Source organism: Panicum virgatum, chromosome 6N (genome assembly GCF_016808335.1).
Source record: "Panicum virgatum strain AP13 chromosome 6N, P.virgatum_v5, whole genome shotgun sequence".
Taxonomy (NCBI): domain Eukaryota; kingdom Viridiplantae; phylum Streptophyta; class Magnoliopsida; order Poales; family Poaceae; genus Panicum; species Panicum virgatum.
In genome coordinates, this window is record NC_053150.1 from 32379381 (window position 1) to 32401560 (window position 22180).

A 22180-nucleotide genomic window follows, 5' to 3' on the forward strand; every position below is an offset into this window, starting at 1 on the left:
ACCTATATAACTTAGGAGTGTATCTGGTGCATATGCACCATATTTTGCAAACCCTGCAAATTCACAAAAACTGCACTTTCAAATTTGGAACATCCGTAGTTCTTCTATTGATGCACTTTGTTGACCCCATATGACTACTGCTCTGAAAAAAATCACCCCAGAAATTCAAAACAGCATAGAGATCTAAAGACTAAAACTGAGGTGCCCAAAGACTGCTAAAATCCTATTCGATCGGTATAGAGACTACCCTGTTTTGTTTTTTGACACACGCTAATGGACAATGGGTACTGTGGCCTGTGGGCAACCGAAGAATTTGTGCACCTTATCTTACTACCAAAAACAATAAATTTGCAAATTGAAACACAGTTCATACCGCGTACATCCTATGAGAACTTCAAAAATGGCCACTTATGCAAATTCTGTGTGAAACCAGGTGCAGAAGTTAAAACATCTTTAGAAGTTTAATGCTAAATTCAGACAAGTTATTTTATTCATTTGTATACAATAAATGTTTTATAATTGCTCATATATCTCAGCACTTACCGCATACTCCTAAATTGTATTTTGTTTACTGCTAGTTTACACCTATATTAATTAAAAAAAAGAGAGACTAGACCAGGGGGAGACACATCCCCTGATTTTTCCCTTATGAAGGTTGTATCAGCCTTCGAAACTGGACTGGTGAAGTGGTGACGGGGTTTTCATTGACCTCAGGACTTCAATGGTCTAACCAGTGTAATTCAGGAGAAGTTGGACGCCTATATTAATCTGTTACACTTATAAGGGCTGGAAAGATATGCAACATAGTTGGACATACATAGATTCGCCTACATATTTAAAAAGAGATAAACTTTTCTACTAAATTCGTTGACTAAACTTGCCAATGATCATGCTCTCATGGTTGCAGCTATACATATAATAAATTAGTCGAAACAGTTATCTATCATTGAAGACAACTATGGTTCAATCATAAAACTAATAGTGAAACAGTGATAAGTTCATGGACCTTAAATGAGAAAAGAAATATGACAACTAGGTTTAATTTGTTAGCCTAACATTTCAGTAGCACGGTAGAGGAATTTCAGCAACCAAGTACTGTGAGCAATTGTTTCATTTTATTATAAAGTGATATAAACAAGGAGTTACCTGAACCATAGATACTTGCATAGGGATGATTTTGGGAGATCTTAGGAGTTTTCCAAAGTTTTGTGAACTGCAGGGAGTCGAGTTGAAGCACGTAGATATAGGAATCAATCGATAGCAACATCACATTAATATCATCAGTATAGCCCAATATCAACTCCACACGAGACCTCTTCCCAAGAATCTTCCGTAGCTTATCAGACTTCCGCAGCACCCATTTGGCAACACTTTCAGAACATACCTTCCTCTCCCACATTTGCAGGCTGTGACATGACAAATTGGCGAGGCCAAGACCACCACCTTTTGTCAATACGACTTGAGAACAGTAATTCCCTAAAAGTTCTGCACCGGATGGCCACTCGATCACAGCTAGACTATGTCTGTCCAAATCAAACTCAACAATGGCAAACTCCTGACCAATAAGCCTCCAATACAGGGCGTTGCCGACAAGGACGCCGGGATTAATAACACAATGCACCCCAAAAGGAACAGCTGCCAAGACAAGATCGCTCCATTCTCCTGATTCTGAGCGAAGACTTGCGTGTGATTGCTGGCGATGCCAACGATGGCCACCTTGAATGGGCAGGAGCAGAAACTGCCGTGCACGTGGCTGCGGTCGCCGGCAGCAGCACAGAGCACTGCGCCGTTCTGGATGGTCTTATCTTCGTTATCAAATTCCGGCGGAACGGCAACCCGGCGGTGGTCGCCAGTGGGGTGGGGGGGGGGGGGATCGCATTGTTGGCAGTCAAAATTGGCATTGCCAGAGGCTGATCGGTCTGACCGATCAGGCCGACCGGTCTGGTTTATACAGTCCGAGTAGAGTTAGGGTCCGACCGGTCAGACCGGTCTGGTCTGTACAGTCCGAGTAGAGTTAGGGTTTGTATTATGAAATCCGTTTGTAATTCAATTTGAAAGAGGTACGACTTCCCCGGCCTATAAATATAAAGACCACGGCCGATTGAGGTCCTTCTACCCAATTGAATCAATCAATCTACTATTTTTCTATTTTTCTCCAAACCCTAACTTTTTCAACATCGTGTTGTTCTTTGCTCATCTCGACGGCGTTTAAGGGTGTCTTGGGTGGCCTGCCGACTCCAAGACAACTCTAGATCTTCGAGCTCCGATGGGTCCCTCCCGAGCTTGAGGTTCCAGGTTTCGCGATGCTGTCTGCGTCCAACCAGTCTGACCGGTTGGCACGACCGGTCTGACCGGTCGCCGGAATTCATCGCTGGTGATTTGATCGTTGTGATCTTGTGTGTTGATCAATCTTGCGTCAGCATACTTTTTGGTGACTCCGTTGGGGATAGATCTGAGTTCATCGGGCGCAATGGCCGGTGATAAGGGTGACCCCAAGGTAGATGCGACTCCCATCGACATCAAGTATGAAGACATACCTGAGGAGATGCACAAGCAATTCGAGGCGGCGTTCCAGAAGGAATAGAAGGACGCCAAGAATAGATTGCTTGCATGCTTCGGGAAGACTCGGCAAGGCGTGTTCCAGAAGGAAGAGTTCAAGATCCCTACATTCACACCACCGCCGGCGAACCCATCTACTACGGCTACAACATCTGCTTCTTCTGCTTCCACTCCAAACGAGGTAAGTTTTACCTTTGAATCTATTAAGCAGTTTGCCGATGCCTTTTTGAGTTGATTCGAGCAATCACAAAAGTTTACACAAGATATGCTTATCGACTCGACTATACAAAACAATGGGAAGAAACCTGTCAATGAGTATTCTAGTTCTACCCCTAACCCTAGTCTTTCGGCCGCATCATAAGATTATTAGTATGGGATGCCGCCGAATTATTTCGCGGGACAGACACCCCCGCCGGGCTCATTTCGGCCGTCCAGGGCCAAACCGGTCAGACCGGTCGCATCAACCGGTCAAACCGGTGCCCCGGCAGGCGGACCGGTCAATCGGACCAGTCAGACCGGTGCCATGGTGCTCGGTTCTGTGTCACAGCCACAAGTCATGCCTCCTCCCACTTAGGCTGAGTATAGCCTGGAGCGAGAATTGGCAGATTTTGTGCCGCCGTATACGACAAAGTCATATGGTAAACCACCTTTTCCTCCACCGTTGCTCAAGGATGTTTGGGACGATTGACTTAGGGCTAATCCGCAGTACGCCACACAAACGATGTCCACTACTGATCCTGCGACACATCGTTTTGGCCAAACATCCACGGGTAACTATGAGGTCGATCTTGCTAGAATGAAAGAAGATCTGGCCGATATGTTTAAAGAGAAGTTGGGCTTTGTCGCAGGTAGGAGTCGGCTATATCGTAGGCCGTATGTTGATGCTTTTGATTTGATTCCTTACCCTGCTGGTTGGCGTGCTCCAGATTTTGTCAAGTTTAGCGATGATGATAACTGATCCACTTGGGAGCATATTAGTCAATATATTGCTCAACTTGGAGAAGTCGGTTCTAGCAAGTCTTTGCGCGTTCTCATGTTTTCTTTGTCTTTGACTGGAACGGCTTTCTCGTGGTTTTCTTCGTTAACTCCTATCTCTTTTCGTTCTTGGGATGAATTAGAGCAAAAGTTTCATGATCACTTTTATAATGGGGATAACGAAACTAAGTTGACAGATTTGACATCGGTTAGATAGGGTAGAGATGAGTCTATCAATGAGTACTTTAAGAAATTTAAAGATATTAAGAACCGATGCTTTAATTTGTCGCTTTCTGAAAAAGATTTGGTTGACTTGGCTCTTGCGGGTTTACGATTTAGTTATAGAGAGAAGCTTGATGGTTCTAGTTTTTATTCTATAAATCAGCTTCAAGCTAAAGCTTTGAGTCAAGAAACTAAATTTAGAAAAGAAAAGGATACCTACAAGTCCCATCGTTTAAACACTCACATTGTTGAATATGATTCCGATTCATCGGACGATGCGGACAAAGAGGTATATGCTGCAGAGTTCGTTTGGCCCGCCTCGGCCAAACCATGTACTTGTACATCTGTTAAGCCGACTCAAAAGAATCGCCAAGAAGAGATGAAATTTACTTTTGATATGTCCAAGTGCGATCGCATTTTTGATGAATTATTACGTCTTGGGCATTTGAAAATTACACATGTTATATCGCCGCTTGAGGAGCTAAAGCGGCGCGCTTATTGCAAATTTCATAATTCTTCATCTCATGCGACTAATGATTGTAAAAAATTTCGTCGACAGGTACAATCGGCCATAAATGAAGGACGACTGACCTTTCCGGAGATGAAGATAGACAAAGCTCCGTTTCCCGTTCATACCATTGATCTCAACAATGCAAAGGTGCTGATTCGGCTGGATCAAGCCGAAGGGGCAAAGGGCAAGAACGTGATCATTGGTGATGATAGGCCGTTGACTGTAGATAACAAGATTCTGGCCAGGGAGGTGATTCAGGAGAAGACTCCTGATGGGAAGAAGAATCTGAGGATCATACTTAAACCTCGCACGCTCGGGGGGGGGGCAAGAGTGTTCTTCTTCAGGCGACCGGTCTGTTGCTCAGCCGAGACCGGTCAGACCGGTTTCTCCAACCGGTCAGATTGCCCACTTGGTCAGCCCCGGATATTCAAGCCAAAGCGTCCGGAAGTGGGTACATGGAAAATTAATCAGCCAAAGGTGCAGGGCAGGCTTGCAAATCAGAAGCCCACCTTTGGATAGCTGTTGAACAAGAACTCAAAGATCGTTCGAAACGATCGGCCCCTAAAAAAGAGATCGAGGTCACCTCCGCGTCAAGGCGTACCTTCATCTCCTAGGGGAGAATCAAGCAAGCGCAGGGGTGATGTGGTTACCTTGTTCCCTCCTCAGCAGATGCAGCCGATGTATGCTACAATGCCATGGGCTCCACCGGCATCAGATTCTCAGTTTTCCGCGTGAGAGAATGGGGGGGGGTTTGGATGCAATGCTATCCGATGCCGTATCCACCACACTTCCAGGGGGAGGGAAGCTCCAGAGGACCTGTGTTTGACAGGTTGAAGAAGCCGGTTCACGACCGATTGGGTCAGCACCAATCTGGTCAGGGGAAGAAACCCAGACCGGTCAGACCGGTCTACCCCGACCGGTCAAACGGGTCTCAGCAGAGGCCAGCCCCAGTTCGTCCAGTGCGCCAAGAATATCGCATCAAGGAGAAAAAGGACGAACCAGTGCTAATGCAAGTTGATTTTGAGAAGGTTCCAGCTGCTAAGGTTGCGCAAGTTGAAGACGGAAAAGGAAAAGCTCAAGATGCGCAAGAGGGACCGGTGATCATTGAGAAACCGGTCAATATTTCTCAGAAGCTTGTGTTGGCTAATGATCATAAAGCCAGCAGCAGCAACCTCAAGGACCAAGACAAGGAGATGTACTTCCAGCCTAGGTGGTGCCCACCAGGGTTGACTCACACTCAGAAGAGGAGGCTGCAGCGTCTTCGCCGCCAAGAACAAAAGGAAAAGGAGGCAGAGAAGTTGAGGGATGAAATATTTGATGAGTGCAGACCAAGGTTCCCTCAAGTCAAGGCGTGGCGGGTCAAGGCAGTTGATCAGCCCATGGGACCGGTCGGACCGCTCCAGCCGACCGGTCAGACCGGCGTCCCAGACCGGTCAGACCGCTCAGAGCAACCAGTCAGACCGTTCTACCCTGAGCCTGAGCAGAAGGCCGAAGAAGCTATTTCCACTTTAGCTCCTGACACATCAGAGGTTCCAGCGGCTCCTTCTACAGTTGAGGACGAGGAGTTGGTGGATTATGAGGCTTCTCCGGAACACACAAGCATGGAGATTAATGTTGTGCGCTTTTCTGATGACTATTGGGCGATTCCGGAGGAGGAGACAGCACATTTGGACTTTGGGCCCCACAAAGCTATTTTTCAAAAGCCCAAAGATTCGGATAACCACTTAAAGGCTCTCTACGTGAGGGGGCACATCAACGGGAAGCCAGTTTCTCGTATGCTTGTGGATAGTGGGGCAATTGTGAACTTGATGCCCTATTCACTCTACAAGAAGCTTGGCGGGACGGATGAAGAGCTCATCAAGATGAACATGATGGTCAGTGGCGTTGGAGGAGGTGATCCCATTGGTGCCAAAAGGGTCACTTCGATGGAGTTGACTGTTGGAAGCAAAACGGTTGCTACAACATTCTTCGTCTCCGAGGTGCAAGGTAACTTCAACCTTATACTTGGACGTGATTGGATTCATGCCAATCAATGTGTGCCATCTTCCTTGCACCAATTTCTTATTCAGTGGATTGGCGATGAAGTCGAGGTTGTGCATGGTGATGCCTCTTCCTTCATTGGTACCGCCGATTCCGAGTTCGTTGGTGCACATGATAACATCAAGTGTTTATCGGGCCTGGTCTTGACCGATTATTACTTGATCAGTTGCACCAAGGAGGGTTTTGTCTCTGCAGTCCTAAAGCCGATGGAGAGTCGGCTACACTTACTCCTATGATGCAGCAAGACAACAACACAGAGCTGACCGGTCAGACCGCTTCCTCTGACCGGTCAGACTAGCCGAAGCCGGCCGGTTAGACCGGTGCACCAGACCGGTCAGACCGGTCCAAAGCAGAATGGTTGGAGCAGCGCATCGAGCACTATCGGGACAAGGCGAATGATATGTGCGAGGCTATTGAGGACCTGGGTGACTTAGATAAGTTAGGCCAAGGTTTTACGTCAGCTGATCCTTTAGAAAAGGTAGATATTGGAGATGGTTCTATTCCTAGGCCGACTTTTGTAAATGTAAACTTATCGGATGATTGTAAAGCCGATTTAATAAAATTATTGAAAGAGTATGTCGATTGTTTTGCATGGGAATACTCTGAGATGCCTGGTTTGAGTCGCGATTTGGTTGAGTATCGGCTGCCGATTAAGGCCATTTTTAGACCTTATAAGCAACCTTCAAGGCATTTTAATCCTGTTATGTATGACCGAATAAAAGAAGAAATTAATCGCTTTTTAGATGCTGGATTTATTCGGTCTTGTCGTTATGCGGAGTGGATCTCTAATATTGTGCCCGTTGAAAAGAAAGATTCGGGCAATATTAGAGTTTGCATTGATTTTAGAGATCTTAATAAAGCTACTCCTAAAGATGAATATCCTATGCCTATAGCCAATATGTTGATCAATGAAGCTTCTGGACATCGTGTTATCAGTTTTCTTGATGGTAATATGGGTTACAATCAAATATTCATGGCCGAAGAAGATACGTCTAAAACGGCCTTTAAATGTCCTGGTTTTGTTGGTTTATTTGAGTGGATTGTTATGACTTTTGGATTGAAGAATGTTGGTGCTACTTATCAAAGAGCTATGAATTTGATCTTCCATAACTTGATTGGTATTATATTGGAAGTTTATATTGATGATATTGTGATCAAATCGGCCGGCTTGAGTCATCATTTGGCTGATTTGAGGTTTGCTCTTAAGAGAATGCGTCAGTATGGATTGAAGATGAATCCGCTCAAGTGTGCTTTTGGTGTATCGGCTGGGAAGTTCTTGGGCTTCATTATTCATGAGAAGGGCATAGAGATTGATCCAAAAAGAATTGAGGCCATGAAGAAAGTAGAGGCTCTTGCTTGCAAGAAGGACTTGCAAAAGTTTCTGGGCAAGGTGAATTACTTGAGAAGGTTTATATCTAATTTGTCTGGAAAGATAGATGCTTTTACTCTTATTCTTCGGTTGAAGAACGAAGCTGAATTTACTTAGGGGGCAGAACAGCAAGAGGCTTTTGAGAAGATCAAGAAGTATTTGTCTTCACCACTGGTTCTCGAGGCACCTAAGAGAGGTATTCCTTTTAGGCTTTATGTGGCTGCGGAAGACAAAGTTATTGGTGCTATTTTGACTCAAAAAACTGAAGGAAAGGAGTATGTTATCACTTATATTGGCCGACGACTTATTGATGCGGAGACGAGGTACACATTTATTGAGAAGTTGTGGTTATCATTATATTATACTTGTACCAAATTGAGGCATTATCTTTTATCAAGTACTTGCATAGTTACTTGTCAAGCCGATGTTATTAAGCATATGCTACAAAAGCCGATTTTGAGTGGCAGAGTCGGAAAGTGGGCTTATGCGCTTGTTGAATATGATTTGGCCTATGAGTCTTTGAGAGCTATTAAAGGCCAAATTGTAGCGGATTTCATTGTTGAACATCGGATTAATGATGAGCATGATTTGGAAGTCGGCTATATTACTTGCACACCATGGAAGTTGTTCTTTGATGGATCGGCTTGTGATGATGGACAAGGAATTGGTGCCGTTCTAATTTCTCCGAATGGTACTATTTTTGAGTTCTCAAATCGATTGGAGGAAGAGCGCACGAATAACCAAGTTGAATATGAAGCTCTTCTATTTGGCTTGGAATTCTTGGAATCCATGAGCGTTAAACATGTAGAAGCTTATGGTGACTCACTTCTAGTGGTGCAGCAAGTATCCAAGGTATGCCAATGTTACAACGGTTCTTTAAATGCATATCTTGATAGATGTCTTGATGTTATCTCTTGCTTTGATAAATTTGTAATCCGACATATTCCAAGAGATAGTAATCAGAAGGCGAACGCTCTGGCTCAGCAAGCATCTGGCTACAATGTTAATAAAAAATATTTTAACATGAGAAAGCCGATGCGAGCAACGGCCGAGTTACTGGTTCTGGACGAACCGGTCAGACCGGATGGTCCAACCGGTCTGACCGCCTAGGCCGGTCTGACCGGTCTAGAGACCGGTTTGACCGGTCAGACTGCTGAAAACAGCGAGTCGGCCGCCACTTCCAATTTCAAAGGGAAGGCCGAGGTTGCTGACTAGAGGGTGCCTATTGTGACATATTTAAAGGACCCTGGTCATGGTGCGGAGAGGAATATTTAGCGTTTGGCATTTAAATACATTTTGATCGATAATGAGCTTTATCGTTAGACCGCCGAAGATGTTCTTCTCAAGTGCTTAGATTCTGATCAGGCCCGTGTTGCTATGGGGGAAGTTCATGAAGGCATCTGTGGTACACATCAATCGGCTCCTAAAATGAAGTGGTTGCTTAGGAGAGCCGGTTTCTATTGGCCAACTATGATGGCAGATTGTTTTAGATATTATAAAGGGTGTGAAGAATGTCAGCGATTTGGTAATATTCAATTAGTGCCTGCTGCGTTATTGCATCCTATTATCAAGCCATGGCCGTTCAGAGGTTGGGGGTTGGATTTCATTGGTTAGATTAACCCCCCTTCTTCAAAGGGACATCGTTTCGTGTTGGTTGCTACGGATTACTTTACCAAGTGGACCGAAGTGGTTCCTTTGAAGAATATGACACACTGGGAGGTAATTGAGTTTATTACAGAGCATATTATTCATAGATTCGGTATTCCTCAAACTTTGACAAGAGATCAAGGTTCATCTCTTATTTCAAAGAAGGTACGTGATTTTGCCGAATTATATAAGATTAAGATACTCAATTCCTCTCCATATTATGCTTAGGCCAATGGTCAGGCTGAGTCTAGTAATAAAATCTTGATAAAGCTCATCAAGAAGAAGATAGAGGAAAATCCCAGGAGGTGGCATGAGGTTCTATCTGAAACATTGTGGGCTCATCGTATATCTAGACATGGTGCTACTAAAGTTACTCCTTTTGAGCTTGTTTATGGTCAAGAGGCTGTTTTGCCTGTTGAGGTGAATCTGGACGCTTATAGATTGGCTAAACAAAACAACCTTTCTGCTGTTGATTACTATGACTTGATGATGGACAATATTGATGAAGTAAGCGATAAGCGGATGCAAGCTTTGAAGGAAATTGAGAAGGACAAGCTTCGGGTGGCTAGAGCTTACAACAATAAGGTAAAAGCAAAATCTTTTCAGGTTGGTGAGCTGGTTTGGAAGACTATATTACATCTTGGGACAAAGAGTAATAAGTTCGGCAAGTGGTCGCCAAGTTGGGAAGGACCGTACAAGATCGTCAAGGTTATCTTCGGGAATTCTTAAATGGTGGAGACGATGCAAGAAGAACGTCTTCCACGAGCACTTAATGGAAGATACTTGAAGAAATACTACCCCAGTGTGTGGCAAGACACTTGAAGATGACGACGGCCGGTATAGAGTATCGCCCTTAGCATTGTTTTTAGCCTTGTATTTTCTATGCAGATCTATGTAATTAGGCTAGTTTCTAGTACTTGTTTTTTAGTTTGCAAAGCTCACTAAAAAGCAGGGGGCATATGTTGGCAGCCAAAATTGGCATTGCCAGAGGCCGATCGGTCTGACCGGTCAGACCAGTCTGGTCTGTATAGTCCGAGTAGAGTTAGGGTTTGTATTGTGGAATCCGTTTGTAACTCAATTTGGAAAGGGTACGACTTCCCCGGCCTATAAATATAAAGGCCATGGCCGATTGAGGTCCTTCTACCCAATCGAATCAATCAATATACTATTTTCCTATTTTTTCCAAACCCTAGCTTTTCCAACCTCGTGATGTTCTTTGCTCATCTCGATGACGTTCAAGGGCGTCTTGGGTGGCCTGCCGACTTCAAGACAACCCTAGATCTTCGAGCTCCGACGGGGTCCCTCCAGACTTGAGGTTCTAGGTTTCTAGTGCTTGTGTGTTGACCAATGTTGCGTCAACACCCATAGAACGATCTCCTTCTGCTTCCGGTTGTAGAAGAGCACACAGCCGTGGCGGTAGCCGAAGATTCTCCATTGGTTGGGCTCAGAGTCACAGCCGGCTCTGTGGTCGCCGAGCGGCAGACAGAAACGCTCGCCTAGGATTCGATCCGGCGGATCCATTACGGAACCGAAGAAGTTGTAGCCTACAGTGACTTCGAAGAACCCGATGAGGGGGGACTCCGGTGGCGGGCGCGGAAGCGGCGGTAGAAGTGGTTGTCGGTGACGAGGCAGTGCCAGCGCTTGCAGACGAGGGAGGCGCGGGGGAGCGAGGATGGCTATGGCGGGAGGCGGAGGAGGATCTCGGAGAGGAGGTCGTCGTCGTCCGGCAAAGCTGCCGGGGCAGCATGGCTCGGGTGGCGGCAGCGGCGGCGTGGCATCTCGCCGCCCTCCCTCGCCCGAGTTGTCACTCGTCAGGGAAGGGAGTGGAGTGGAGTGGAATGTAATTGTTTTTCCCTACTAGAAGACAAGACCAGATACCTGATTGTGGTTGTCATGAAGGCTGGAAAGTTTTTTTTCCTATAATCAACTGTGTCGACGAGATTATGGCTGACTTTTTTTTTGATAAATTATGGCTGGCTTAATAATAATGTGATATGGAATCCAAGAAATTTTCATCAAATTAGCCTTTGAGTCCATAATTTTTCTCTAGCCTTGCTCCGACTATCTCATCAAAAGTCAATTTCATGTGTATGATAAGAAATTTCATTTATATGTCTCACTAAATTTGACACCCAATTCACATGCCCTTTCGAAATCTGACCACACTAAAATGGACCTTGTGTAGCGAAAATGGCCTCTCTTGCTATATTTCAATATAATGTTTTGGCGATTGATGACACGCACAACACTTGGACTAATATGATTGTTAAGATGACCATTCTCAGGCTTTTAGGTTCAAGTGATGACAAAGAGAAGATAGATTCAAGTGATGACAAAGAGAAGATAGGCGTAGCTAGGCCCGAAGGGCTTCTTCGGTCCAAAGGACAAAAAATTGAAGAGACCGTGAAGAAACCAAGTCAAAGAAATCAAGACAGAGATACTTTAGTATCACCGGTTGAACCGACGCTGAAAAAATCACATATGTCGGTGCATTGACTTGGAGCACACCAGGAATTTTGGTTTCACCGGTTGAATCGACATTAGGGAAGTTGAATACGTCGGTGCAATGGACCCAGAAGCTGAGGCAAGGTCTATACACTGGATGAACCGACGATTGGGTCTTGGTGAACGTCGGTGCAGTTATCCAGAGAGTTGGTTTTTCAGAGTTCACAGGACAACCACACTCACCGGTTAAACCGATGCAGCATCGGTTGATTGCCTGTGCACGTAACGGTAGTTTTTGAGGTAGGCAGTTTAGTATCACCGGTTGAACCGACGATAGCTATTGGAGGTGCGTCGGATTAACCAGCGTTTATTATTTTTCTGGCAGCTTTTCTCCAACGGCTATACTTGCTTGTGCTGCCTATATATACCCCTAAGGCCAGGTCATTTGTGGGTGCTAGAGTTGCTGAAGCCTGCTACACTTGAAGAACACCTCCAACCACCTTAGAGCTTCATTGTACATCATATAGGCTTAGGTCTTGAGAGAACTAGCTTGAGTGAAAGTCTTGCTGCGGCAAGTATCTTGTGTACTCGTCGTGTGACCCTCCGACTTGGTGTGGAGAGGCAACGACACTTTGTGCGGGGAAGGAGACCCCTCTTGGTGAGAAGCTCCGATAGTGAAGACGGTGCCGTGGGTGACGCTTCGAGAGAGACGGTGGTGGTGGCCTTGTCTTGGTGACTTGGGGTCACTTAGCCTTTGCTTGCCGGGAGCCTTGGTGGCGAACGCAAGACGATGATCAAGCGGAGAGACTCGGCATCACACTTGTTCGTGTTGGACAAGTGGCCTTGGATGTAGGGAGGGACTTGGTGTCCTAACCGAACCACGTTAAATCGTGTGTCTTGGTGTCTTCACGGGAGTTTGCATATTCTCTCCCTTACCTCTTTACTTGCCGTATTACGTTTCCGCATTTACTCTATCTTGCGTGCCTTTTCTTTCCTAGTTAGTTTGATGAGGATTGGCTATAGGTTGCAAGTCTTTTAGGGGTAAGTAGAGGGTAGCATAGATAAACCTTAGTCGTAACTAGCATGTGTAGGACGTGTTAGGTTTATCTCATGCAAATAGATTGAGCCCTAGGATAGAAAGCGATTAGCGACCCTATTCACCCCCTCCCCCTCTAGGGTTGGACACCCGGTGATCCTTACACCTTGGCACTACATACCCAATAATAAATGAGGCCCTGTTTAGATCCCAAAACACAAAATGTAAAAATTTTTGTAAATCGCTTGCATAGTGTACTAAATATAGTCAAAAAAAATAAATCGCATTACACAAATGGACTGTAAATCATGAGACGAATCTAATGAGCCTAATTAGGACGTGATTAGACACTAAATTACTACAGTAATGCTACAGTGAACATGCTCTAATGATGGATTAAATAGGCTCATTAGATTCGTCTCGTAGTTTACAGAGGGATCTGTAATTAGTTTTGTGATTAGTCTACATTTAATATTTCAAATGTTGAAGTTTCTCTTCTAAAAATCCAAAAATGCAAAATGGAAAGTGATCTAAACAGGGAGAATGTAGGTTGGCTATGACGCAAATTGCCATCAATAGTTTGAGCTAGGCACAGGAAAGTTAGATAAAGGTAATTTTCATTAGTTACCCTAAAATAATTTCTTTACTTTTGTTTATGCACTCAATAGTTGTATGTGTATACCCTTACTATGATTATGGATGGTAACTGGTACAAATTGCTCGCGGGCAAAAATCCGCTAGCGCGAGGATCCGGGTATATGTTTGTGCCCATGGGTACGGATGCGGGTTTGTAGTTGAACCCGTATACTAGTATATAAGTAGTTCTAGGGTTTTCCACTCATTCCATGTGTGATAAGGCATGAGCATGTTCTTGTATGTTCCACTACTATGTTGACTTGCATGATTGATGGCTTTGCTCCATTTGAACCGCTGATATTACTATTGCCTGCATGATCATGACGGGTATGCAGGCGTACCTACGGGTGACGGGTACGGGCATAGCTTTTCACCTATCACGGATCGTGGGGTGCGAGTACGGGTCCATACACTCCTTAACCGTTGGTAATGTGCACATTGCCATCCATAACGATGATGTCTTGATATATTTTGTAGGTGACACTTTTAGTTGATGGACATGATCGTAATCAAGCAAAAGGGTGAAGACCATAACACCATCTCAGAACTGGCTGGGTAGCTAGCAAGGCAGTGAGTATCGTTACAAATGCTCCCAACATAGGTGCTAAAAAATATAGAAAAAATGGAGGATGAATACTCTGTTACAATTTCATATGACACAGTTTTGAGATGCTATATAGATGGAAGGTGAGAGGCAGTGGAGGCCTGCTTCTGAGGGTGATGAGTGATTGCCAATACGTGGAGTGGACTGACAGTGGTTTAGTCACGACTCTGTTGAGATTGCACCGGTTCTTGGTCTGTGGTGTGCAGGTACACGGATGGCGCGGTGGCAGCGAGATGGTTTAGACAAGAGCGAGGCGTGTGCCGATGCACCATGCGGCGGCGTTGCTGTGGCAGGGAGCTCGACGACCATGCGGAGGCGGGAGACCTTGCAGTGGCATTGGAGGCCCGACCGGACGACCGTGCGGTGGAGAAGGGCGGCCTAGATGCTTGGGCCACTGCTGGGCCGTGTTGCTATCCACTCCTGGCACCAAGGCGGGACGGCGTGGAGTTTGTTGGTAGTGTTGACGCTCCTTAGCTCCCCCGATTTATATACCGCAAGCGCACGGTTTCGTGTAGCTTTTCCCTTAGAGTATTCCCCCAAGGTTTATCAATCCACGGAACCAAAGAGACAAGAAACAGTCTACTAGCATAGAGATTCCTTTGTATTGAGATGGTGAAAACGAATCTAATCTACTAAAAACGACAAACACCGAAGGTAGCAAGAGAAAGTTAGAGATAACCAATCTAGATCACCTAGATCATGCATATGTTGTAGTTCTAGCTAGATAAAGTGAAGTAAGATAGATGTGAATCTCAATGAAAAGCCTCTTTAAACCCAAAATCTCGAATCCTATCCCTCGATACTCCGCCTACTCTGTGGAGACGGCCTGTCACGACGCCCCCCTTTTGAACGAAATACCCTGAAGCAAGTGGAACCCTCTTTGGTAGTTCCGTCATGAACCTCTAGCCACCATGACTACAAGATCATGCTAAGCGATCTATCTCGATAATAGATCTAGGATGAAGCAAACCCAAAGAAAAAGAATGAAATCGAAAGAGAGAACATGGTCGCTAAACATTCGGAATCACAAATAACCTCACCATGATTGATAGTACATCACAAGATCACAAACGGGGCCCTACCTTGATCTTGATGATCCTAGCTCCAGAACTTCGACGTGGTCTTCCTTGAAAGGTTTCCACGTCGGCTAGGGCAAAACCTAGACAACTAGCACGACCCTCAGCTCTCCAAGAGGTGTCCCTCTATCTTCTCTGCTCCTTGGCGTCGTCTCCCGAATTGATCTCTGCGTGAACCTTGGGGAGGGGTCGACCCTCGGCTCTTCGAGAGGTGTCCCTCTATCTTCTCTGCTCCTTGGCGTCGTCTCCCGAATTGATCTCTGCGTGAACCTTGGGGAGGGGTCTTTAAATAGCCTCAGGGAACCCTCGGTCAAAGGGGAGGTCGAACCGACCTAAAAAAGGGCTGGGCCGGCCGGCCCAATGAGCCTAGGCCGGCCGGCCTGGCACTTTCCTTCGCCGGCTCGTGTTCATCTTTCTCCCCAAGTCTCCTGGAATCTTCTAGAGTTTATGTCTTTCACGATTGCACCCCATTAGACGTCGTTATCTTCGAGATTTCTTCGAGGAGAAGAATAGGATGGAAAATTCTTCCTTAAATATCTCTTTGCTTTGCTTAGCCCCGAAGTATCTTGATCTTATCTTGTGGGCTTTGTCCTTTGGGCTTCATTGGAGGGTGGATGTGCATGAACGGGCCTCTAATCATCATGGCCTTCGATCCTTTGTTCGGGCTTTGGCCTTCGTCTTTCTTCGTGTCATCGTGTGATCGTGGGCTTCGCCATTTCATGCTCCAAAATTGGTCAAAAACCTGCAAAAATGAAGTACCTCCAAAATATATGTGCAAACGCGAAAACGACCAATAATTGGGCCATGGTTAGGATGGTCAGTGATTTTGATATTAAATTCATGCCATTATCAAAGTTAAACAGGGGATAAAATGGATACTTAAGGAGCGCCAACATTCCCCCCATGCTTAAACCTTGCTCGTTCTCGAGTAAGTCTTTGATAAAAATCAGCGCTGCCTTTCAGTGTCCAATCCCTGCACTTGATCATACACGAGAAAACACAATGCTCCCAAAAAATATTTTGCAATTAATAGTTCAAGTTGTAACCAGCTTTTTCAATGTGGAAGGTAGATACAAGTTAAATGCTTCCCCACAATTATTAAGCACATGCTCTCAAAATTAAACAAGTATCAGAATTAAGAAAGTAAGTTCCATAAGTAATGCTAAACCAAGATCAATAATTCAAACCTTATTGCAATTTGCTCATGGAAACTCTCAGCTCATCTTGTCTCTCAATCTTGCTAGAACTCTCTCCTTTTTTTCTCTCATATGTATGTGTGAGGCTTTATTTGGAGCTCTGGAAATGTTAGTCCTAACAAAAGATATTATAATCAAGATATTATCAAAACAAGAAATACTTCTTATGGATTTACCGAGACTCGTCAAAAAGACCATTGGAAAATAATTTCTTTGTGGAGAGGGAGAGAATTGAACACACACTTTAGATGCTGGACATGTGCAAATGGCAACGGTTGATCCCAAGGCACGACTGAAGTCCTTGTTATCGGATTGCACATGGTTGGAATAATTGAGCATAGAATAATCTTCAAAGTACCCGGAGTTTAATGAAGCTAAAGGAACCGAGGAGCTTTTCATCATCATTCATATTTTTTCTTTTCTCTCTTCCTCTTTTTTCTTTCTTTCTCTTCTTTTTTTTTCTTTCTTTTTGCTCCTCAGAACCCTTGGCAACACAATGCACTTACTCCACCTCACCCCCATGCTTGAACTTTTGCTTGTCCTCAAGCAATGAAGTGATGATAACTTGATGAAGTGAGTGCACAAAACCTTTATCAATTCTCTGGACTCAACTTTGGAATTTAATGGAGCATCTCCTCGTGAAAGATTGAAGCCAACAGAAGAGGAAAAGGGGCAGGCCGGCCGGCCTAGGGGTATTGAGCCGGCCGGCCTACTGCCTGTAGGCCACCACTTCTTCGGATTTTTCTTCTGCAAACTCTAATGCTTCCCAAGCTTATGTTTTACTGAATTTTGCTCTTGATTCCACTGTTTTGCCGTCGAAATAAATATATACTCAATATATAGGTTGTGGTCAAGTTGGTGTTTCACAAAAAGATGTTTTTGGTTAGGGATGGATATCCAGCGTGGTTTGCGATGTTCCCGGTATAGAAACTCACAATGCATGGATAGAATGGCTAGCAAAAGAGAGGTACGCAAAAATACGGAATGGTCAGCTTCTTAGTCTCGTACCAAAGAAGATAAATCCTGAATTAATTCACCTGAAAATAATCCTTGTTCTATGGTTTGTTATGATATATCATTTTAGGCTTGTAGAAGGGTAGATCAATTGCAAAAGGTACCATTGACAAGGTTAGCTCAGAATTAAATCCAAATTAAATTTTCCTTGACAAGCTTAAGTAAGAGAGCAAGAATAACAGATATGGGTCTTAATTTATCATAACCTCCACAATTGAATGAGTCGGCATTTAATTAATTTTCAGATCATATTAGAGAGAGCATTAGTTTAATCATGCATAAACCAAGCTCAAGAAAGTAGACAAAGCGGCAACGATCATCATATTTTATCGTGGCACAAACTTTCTATTATCATTACTAACCATAACATTAAAACGTGGGTGATGCATTTATTTATCATGGTGATGAAAGCAAAAGAAAACAATTTGCACACATGCTGAAAAATAAAAACAAAAAAATTGCTACGCACACACAAGCTTGCACACATACTGAAAATAAATGAAAAGAAATAGAAAAATCCAAACCACACGTGCGAGCATTTTTTTCATGGTCATGCCGTCGATCAATCTCCTTGATTGGCTCTTGCGTTGTATCCTTGGTCATAATACTGCTGAAATGCTCCTCCATTAAATTGTTCCGGTGGCGCCAGGCCTAGAAGTCCCATTTGATATGCAATTCCCGCAGTTCCATCTTCTAGTTGGGTTGTATGCCTCCGGCTGGCGTCTATATCTTCCATGTTTCTTCTCGTATAAGCACCCATAATTCTCATTCCTTGTTCTGGTTGAGGGAGGTCAAAATATTGTGCTCCAAATAAAGGGACGGGCATCTCTCCTTGGTATGACGAGGGTGGGTAGCCGTAGTTGCTAAATGGTGGGGGTGCTACCGCAGCATGCCCCCCATGCTTGTTCTTGGCTTCCTTCCCATTGACTCGTCCATCCTTGCAGGTATCCCTGTCCACTTGATGCACCTTGAAATTCATTCCTCCAATAAGCGGAACTTGGCGGTGGAAGGTTTACTTCCAAGTCTTCTTGTTGTGCCGATGCCGATGTTCCTTCAATTAACCTTCCTCTTTTTGATTTCTTCACCTTTTTTCCAATATTTTCAACTCGCCAATCAGTCCCCCCTCTTGCAAATAATTTCAGCCTTTGATCGGGGAGGGAAATATCCATTTCAGAAATAGTGAATCCCTTCTTTTCATCCCCTCCGATATAATGGCCTTGCCTCAAATGTTCAATCCCAATATCTCTTCCCGAGACATAATATTTTTGGATCACTCGTAACCTCGGATTCATGGCTCGGGCTTTCAACCATGATGTAGGTGGGATCAATCACTTGCTTCTTCACCAATGCAGCATACATCCAATTTAATTCTTGGTCGGTGACCATCGATTCTCTCATCCTCCCGAGAATTCTCTTGCTCAACCAAGAGTGGAATATTTGGAGGGTCACATTACTTATATTTTCCCTTTGGCGGTTGACATCTTTTGCTATTTTTGTCCAAAATTCATCGAGCTCTCCATCTTCAACTTGCACCATTTCATATGCATTATTTTTGAATCCGAGCAAGCTTCCTATTTCTCCATAGGTGATTACTTTCTCTTCATTCTTGAGCCGAAATTTCAGACATGGAACTTCTTCATCATCCACCACTTCCGTTGATTTTTCTAATGTCATGAACATCTCAAGAGCCACTTCTTCTTGCATATCAACCGTGACACCGTCGGAAAATAACTTCCATCCGATGTTCTCCAAGAGCTCATAGATGTCATGATGAAATCTCAGCTTCACCAATGCTTCATCATCAAAATCATAATTTGCTCGCAGTCTTCCCTTCATGAACTTGAGCCTTTCTTCTTCTTCCTTCGACAAGATAATAAACCCATATTCTGAATTCTTGGGCTTGTATGGTGGTGGTGCGGATGACCTTGTCGAACGTCGTGGAGGAGGTGGCATCCCTTCGGTGAATCGCATGGAGGAGCTTCTCGGGTCTCTCATCCCACCAAGGAGCAGCATGTCACTCCTCTGTGCGGGGTTGTCTTCCTCCATGCTTCGCGGAGACTCAGAGACCGAGTGCCTCCACGAAGAACTTGCCGATGCGTCGGATGATGATGAACGCGTCCTTCTCCTCCCGGCGATGAACTTCATGAGGCCACTCATGGTGACTCCTTGCTGCACACACTCAAAAACAAACACACCAGGGGTTTCTTGCCGGCGGGAGAACAATATATCGAAGAGTGGAAAAAACTAGGAATTGTGGTGAATTTTCTGAGATTTTTGGAGTAGATTTTGGCGGAAGAATTTTTTCAGAGCTCTAACTGACGTTTTTGGGCGAATAACTTGAAGAACATAAGCAAGGAACTGAGTGAGGAGTATACCTGCCAAAGGGGAACACCAGAGGGGTTAAATAGGGGCCAGGCCGGCCGGCCTAGGGCCTTGGGGCCGCCGGCCTAGGGGATTTTTGGCTCATCTCCACTTCAATTTTCTCTAGTGGCTTCCTGGTGCAATTATTCGCTTCTGTCCGGTACATCTTGCATGCTTTGCACCGTCCAAATCCCGTGAACCACTCCTTCTTTGCCTTTGATGTCCACTTGCAACATTATTTCTCCACTTTGTGTCATTCACCTTATCCCATGCTTCATCATACATCACATGGTGCCATCTTTGCTGAAAATCACATGTCCTTCCATGCATGGCTGCTCCCTTCTTTGAATTATTTGCATGTGGTGGTAGGTAGAGAGCACTACTCTTTCCCGTGAACTCACTTTGATCAATGGATGTTAACCAAGCACATAAACCCTTTCCAAATCATGCTTAGATGTTTAATCCTCCTCTAACTTTGAAATTTCAGAATTGACTCAAAGAATGCAATGAGTTTAAATGAATAATTAGAGGGGAATTGAAACATCTTTACATTTGTAAGTCGAAAAAATATTTCCTGATTACATTAATTTTGGTTGCACCGGAACCGTTCACTTTCATGAATTGATAGCGAACAATCTTGAATTCAACCGTGGGTCTTGGGTTTAGGTTCTAATTTTTGCCAAAATGAGAGAGATTTTTGAAAAAGAGAATAATTAAAGTTAGAAAAAATTCTAATCCTATGGTGATGAAAACTGAAAATTCTCTCTATGTTTGTGCGAACCTACGCATCAAGAATTTAAGTAATATAAACATAGCGCGGATCTACTCGTGTGATTTATCTCAACTTGGTCCGGCCGTCATGGACAGGACGATCGCCAAAAATAGGTATGGAATTTTGTATGTGGCTTTCTCAAGAAGAGGCAAATAAATCATAGGATGGCTCATGTCATTGGTTTAAAATAAGAAACATCATCGAAATGACCGAGCGAATAAAATCCAAATCGAATTGTTCGACCGAATGACCAATTGTTCAAAAGTATATCATGTTCTTGCGTAGCAAAATTCTCGACTCACTTACCTAAACTTTTTGCGGGTTGTCCTCCCGGCAGCTTATTCTTGACTCGACGAACGGGTTGAACTCCCGGCAGCTTTATTCTTGACTCGACGAACGGGTTGAACTCCCGGCAACTTTATTCTTGACTCGACGAACGGGTTGCCTCCCGCAAAGCGCTTCGTTTATAGTCTATAGCTAGACTTTCTTCTTCTTCACTTCAGACCAACGCTCGGTGATGGCGCTGCAGTCTTGGGTACCCTCTTCCGCACAATCCTTGGTGCGGGTTTGTCTTCTATGTTAGTCTTCTTTTTGGTCTTCACAGGCGGGCTTTTAGCTTTCTTCTTGACGGGTGCAACGATCTTCTTTGTCGCGATGGACGCGACGACTTCTATCTCCTTCTCCGCTTCCATCTTGTTCGGCTCCTCTTCTTTCTTTGGCTTCTCCTCTGTGACACGGCGGTGAGGCAGAACATATTTGACATTGATCATGTTGCATACCTCGAGGCGTGGACGAAACTTGAATTCGCTTGTGGTGCCATTGATGTCGAACTTTATCTCCCCCTTGCCAACGTCGATGTTCGCCCTTGTGGTCTTGAGGAAAGGCCTCCCAAGTATGAGAGGCGCCTTGCTCCCTTCTCCCATATCGAGAATCACAAAGTCAACGGGGACTAGATCCGTTTTTTTTAGTTAGCTCAGAAAAATAAGAGATCTAAAGAGGTCAAAAAGAAAAATCAAGAAATATTTACGAATGCAAGTAAGATTGGATCTTAAATCGATGGTTCCCCGGCAACGGCGCCAGAAAAGCTCGTTGACGCTCCTTAGCGCCCCCGATTTATATACCGCAAGCGCACGGTTTCGGGTAGCTTTTCCCTTAGAGTATTCCCCCAAGGTTTATCAATCCATGGAACCAAAGAGACAAGAAACAATCTACTAGCATAGAGATTCCTTTGTATTGAGATGGTGAAAACTAATCTAATCTACTAAAAACGATAAACACCAAAGGTAGCAAGAGAAAGTTAGAGATAACCAATCTAGATCACCTAGATCATGCATATGTTGTAGTTCTAGCTAGATAAAGTGAAGTAAGATAGATGTGAATCTCAATGAAAATCCTCTTTAAACCCAAAATGGATACTTAAGGAGCGCCAACAGGTAGCTCGGGAAAAACCAACGGCTGGGATGCATCGACGTCGTCCAAGTCGGAGAGGGACGGCGATGCCGTCAGGCGCTAGGGCTCCGGCGGGAGGTCAGACACATGGCGACATCGGGCTTGGCGGATGTGCCGGAAACATTGCGCGGGAAGGTTTGGCGGTTCCACCAAAACCGCCCCAGAACTCGGTTTCGGCAGTTTTCCCAAAACTGCCCCCGTGAAGATTCCAGAAGGATGCGTGGCGACATCGGAGCGATTGCGTCGGGTGGAAGCAAACTTCTCAAAG

At 44.6% G+C, this 22180-nt stretch overlaps 1 pseudogene; it reads right to left on the bottom strand.

The window, feature by feature from the left end:
* Nucleotides 1–408: 408 nt before the first annotated feature.
* LOC120678074 lies at nucleotides 409–11101 on the bottom strand (annotated as a pseudogene).
* Between the last annotated feature and the right edge of the window lie 11079 nt (nucleotides 11102–22180).